Source organism: Pinus tabuliformis, chromosome 9, assembly GCF_031772625.1.
Source record: "Pinus tabuliformis cultivar Carrire ecotype Pingquan chromosome 9, CPIR1, whole genome shotgun sequence".
NCBI lineage: Eukaryota > Viridiplantae > Streptophyta > Pinopsida > Pinales > Pinaceae > Pinus > Pinus tabuliformis.
The window spans coordinates 1143125421-1143130538 of record NC_142307.1 but is presented as its reverse complement, the minus strand read 5'-3'; positions in this window follow the sequence as shown (position 1 = coordinate 1143130538).

Below are 5118 nucleotides of genomic sequence, written 5' to 3'. Positions count from 1 at the left end.
AACCGAGGTAAAACACAGACCTTCTGTCCCAAACAATGTCAAGGACTGGCAAGTGTTTGACGATGATACCCACATAAATCAATTTTTGACTTTGCAGCAAGAATTTTCAGTGCTAAACATTGATATGGAGGCTGCAAGTGATTCACAAACACCAGGTGAACAGCACCAAACAAGTATTTCACCCAAAACAGCAAACCAAATGTTACATCCAACCATTTTTAACAAAGAAAACCTACAAGAACTTAAACAAATCAGTAGTGAGGAGATAGCTGATAATGAAGCTGAAATTATACAACTGAAAGACAACTTCCTCCCAACAGGCCTCACTCCCTTGGAAGACATTTTCGACTCAAATGATATTCTCAGGAAGCCAAAATTGTAGCCCCTCAATACTACCATAGAAGAGTGTAACATTGGAACTGCAGAACAACCTAAGATAATTAAATTGTCTACATCTTTACCACCTGATCAGAAGCCTAAATACATTGACCTCTTTAAAGAATTCCAAGATGTCTTTGCATGGAGTTATGAGGATTTAAAATCCTATGACACCTCTGTTATTCAACACACTATCCCTCTCAAGCCAAATCAAAAACCCTTTAAGCAAAAATTGAGGAGAATCAATCCTATGCTTCTCCCAGCAATGGAGCAAGAGGTACAAAAAATGTTTAAGGCTGGCATCATAGCACCAATCAGATTTTCTGATTGGGTTTCAAATTTGGTTCCTACCAGAAAGAAAACTGGTGAAATAAGGCTTTGTGTTGATCTAAGGAACTTGAATCAAGTGTCCTTGAAAGATAATTACCCCTTACCCAAGATGGATCACATCTTGCAAAGAGTAGTGGGGGCCTCAAGAATTTCCTTACTTGATGGATTCTCAGGTTTCAACCAGATCCTAGTTCACCCTGATGATCAAGACAAAACAGCGTTTACAACCCCATGGGGAACCTTCAAATATGTAAAAATGCCTTTTGGATTGAAGAATGCAGGGGCTACATTTCAAAGAGCAATGGATATTGCTTTTGCTAAAGAGATTCATGACTTCCTTGTCATTTATTTAGATGACCTCACACCATTCTCAAAATCTGACCAAGAACACTTGAAACATCTAAGGCAAATATTCATAACTTGTAGGAAATATGGAATTTCTTTAAATCCCAAGAAATCCCTGTTTGGTTTAGAAGAAGGTAAGCTGTTAGGTCACATCATTTCAAAGGATGGCATTAGAATTGACCCAGATAGGATACAGGCTATCTTGCAAATGCCCCACCCAAGAAACATCAAAGAATTACAAGCCTTCTTGGGAAAGATTAATTTTTTAAGGAGGTTTATCCCAAACTTAGCAGAATTGATCAGATTACTGAATAACATGCTAAAGAAGGATTCAAAAGTGAAATGGATGGTAGAAGCAAATCAAGCTTTTGAAGGTATAAAATTGGCCCTTACCCAAGCTCCAGTCTTAACAAATCTTCAATTTGATAGAGAATTCATCATTTTCTCTTTTGCCTCCCAGCATACCATTGCTGCTGTCTTATTACAGAAGGATGACCAAGGAAATGAGAAACCCATTGCTTTCTTTAGTAGAGCTCTTAGAGATGCACCTCTGAAATATCAAATCATGGAGAAGCAAGCTTATGCTTTGGTCAAAGCCATCAAAAACTTTAGGATTTACATCCTATACTCCCATGTTATAGCTTATGTACCAAGTCCCATTGTGAAAGACATACTTACTCAAGAGAACTTAGAGGGCAGAAGAGGAAAATGGATTGCCAACATCTTGGAATTTGATATTGAAATAAAACCTACAAAACTGATAAAGGGGCAAGGTTTGGCCAAACTAATGACAGAAGCAAACTTTCAAGCCTTAGACATTAACCAACTGGACAATGAACCGGAGCTGGCGACTCCAAAGATCAATGTAGCATTTGAACAATCCTCTTGGTATTCTGATATATGTTATGTGTTACAAAACCTGTGTGCTCCCCCAGGATTGTCCAGAACTAAATGTAGGTTCTTAATAATGAAAGCTTCAAGATTTTGTGTCATGGATGGCAATTTGCTTTGGAAAAACCATGAGGGTATACTGTTAAACTGCTTGATTGAGAATGAGACTAACAATGTCATGAAAGAATTTCATGCAGGTGATTGTGGTGGACACTTGTATTGGAAGTCCACTGTGGATAAGATATTGAGGGCTGGTTATTATTGGCCCACTGTCTTCTCTGATGTTAAAAAATTTACTACCTCATGTCATAAATGCCAAGTGTTTGAGGGAAAGAGAAAGTTACTGCCACTTCCCTTGAGGCCTATTGCTACAGAGAGACCTTTTCAACAATGGGGCTTGGATTTCATTGGGGAAATTCATCCCTCATCCTCAGGCCAACATAGATGGATTCTAACAGCTACAGACTACTTTACTAAATGGATTGAAGTTGTTCCTTGTAGACAAGCAAATGATTCTACTATCATTCAGTTCCTGGAGACCAATATCCTTTCCAGATTTGGTTGTCCTGATAAGATAATAACAGACAATGTTGTTGCTTTCAGATCTAAGAAGATGGTGAATTTCTGCCACAAATTTCACATTACCTTGGGCCATTCTACTGCATACTATCCCCAAGGAAATGGCCTAGCTGAATCATCAAACAAAAGCCTTGTAAACATCATAAAGAAGGTGCTGGAAGAAAATAAGAAGAACTGGCATAAGAAGCTGGTCAATGCCTTATGGGCAGATAGACTAACAACCAAGAGATCAATTGGGGTCAGCCCATATGAATTAGTCTATGGATTAGAGGCCAAGTTTCCTTCATCACTAGGGGTTCCTGTTATGAAACTACTTCAAGAAAGTCAAGCTGAGCCCAATGACATGCAAAGAAGGATCAATCAAATAATATGTTTGCAGCAAACTAGAGACCAAGTTTATAGCAGAGTTCAAGTTTTACAAGAAAAGTTAAAGAAAGCTTTTGATAGGAGGACCAAGGCGGAAGATTTCAACATTGGTGACAAAGTCCTCAAGTGGGATTCAAGAAGGGAAGATAAAGGAAAACATGGAAAATTTGATTCCCTTTGGAGAGGACCATTTGCTGTTCAAGCAGTACAAGGAAACAACACCTATTTCCTTAAAAGTCTTGATGAAGCTGATTTGGACGAAGGTCCTGTGAATGGCAGGATGTTAAAGCACTATTTTGACTACCATCCATGAGTGCAGCCTAAGTTTCCCTTGTACATATTCGGGTGTATATATTACTTTCTGTTAACATGTAAAAATGCAGTTTCCCAAGTTTTGTGAGTTATCAGCAAAAGGCAAATAAGTTCAGAGACCTACTAAGATGGCAAGAGCACAATTTTGAGATTTCAAAGAACAATAATCCAAGTTTTGATAAAAGAAGCCAAGGGCCAAGGCATTCTGACCTGCTGTTCTTGGTCTTTCAAATAGAAAAACCATCCCCATGTGGAGCCACTGTTAGCTACCTATACCAATAGGTTTCATATTTCATGATTGGCAAATGAAAGTTCCAAATATGCTCTACTTTGGTGATTCAAAGATCCCATATTTCCATGAGAAGACAATCTGTGTACATAAGCTTGATGTTGACTCAATTTTGGATGGATTGTCCAACAGCCTAATCTGGATCATGCCACGTTTGAATTTTCTGTTGTAGAATAGAGAAAGAAGTCTGTCCAAACTGTTTAATCTTGGCAGACCGGTAGTTAGGTAGAGAATTAAGGTTCCCAACTGCTTAATCTGGGACCTTGGAAGCAATAAGGGTAGTTCTAGATAGAAAATTAAAAGAAAAAGGCAAAAGAAAAGAAAAGGCACATGAGGGTCTGCAAGTCTAAGTGCACCCTCCATGAAGAAAACAAAAAATGCTAGGCAAGTAGATGGGTAGGTAGAGGGGGTTGCAGAAATGTCATTCCTTTCAACTGAATTTTGCTGGGCTAACATAAAGGAAGCATCAATGGATAGGAGGAGCTCCTCTTTCCTATCATTTGCAGCAACACAATGGAGCATGTCTAACTTCCTAATCTCCCCCCTCACATTCATTGATAACATCCCATTGCCAGCCATGTTCATGGAAGAATTCAAGGTCTTGTGGTGGTTCTTGTTTCTTTAAAAGCCACATTTCTTGTCTAAAATTCTCTTCATTTTGATCTACTTCCTAAACTAAGTTGATTTCATATAAAACTTAGTGTTTCACCCTCTCACCCCCTTCCTCCCCTCATATTAACCCCTAACTTCTTAGTATCTAAATCCCCTATGTTCCCCTTTTCCCCTACTATTATGAACACTATGGTGTATAAACCCCAAGCATTCTATAAATATTCCCTTCCCCTTGGCATTATATCTATATGTCCAAAGTCAGGGATTAAATTGACCTCTGGTCAATTTAACAGCCTAAGCATTACCCGTCCTTTCCCTTTAGAAATCACTTAAACCATTTGCCCCTTCATTTGCAAAAGAACCTTGTAAAAAACCCCATTTCCACCCCTAACCCGCTTTATTTGCAAAAATACATCAAAACCCACTTTTCGGCTTTATCCAAAGTTTGGCGCAAATGCGCATTTTTATAAAAAATACATTGAAAACCCATATTATCCGCCGAAGTCCTAAGTCCCGCCGGACACACATTTCAAAGACAAATATTATTTTATTCCCGGCCCCCTTCCGTATTGTCCTGGCACTTTAGCGATCCGTCGACCGTCGGATCCGGGTCTTTTCATCGGACGGCCCACATGCATATCGGGTCGGGCCCGACGTCCGTAAGATAGCACCCGAGAAACTGTCAGAGGGTGACGTCAGGCCTCTGCCACGCATCGCCCCCACAATTTCTCGGGTCGCCTTCTGACAAAACCGCGGCCGTATCTAAGGCGGTCCGAGAAAATCCACTTACCGCTTATGGTTTTCTGCTGCTCACGTCACCTCCTCATCACTGCCACGTCGTGCTTGCGTCATGCCACATCGCCGCCACGTCAGCGCCCCTGTCCGCCACTGCTCTGACCTGTCCGCCACCTCATCATCCCCGTGGACCACTCACATGCCGCAACGTCACTCGATGATGTCATGCTGACGTCATCCGACCTTGACCCCACCTGATGATGTCATGCTGACGTCATCCA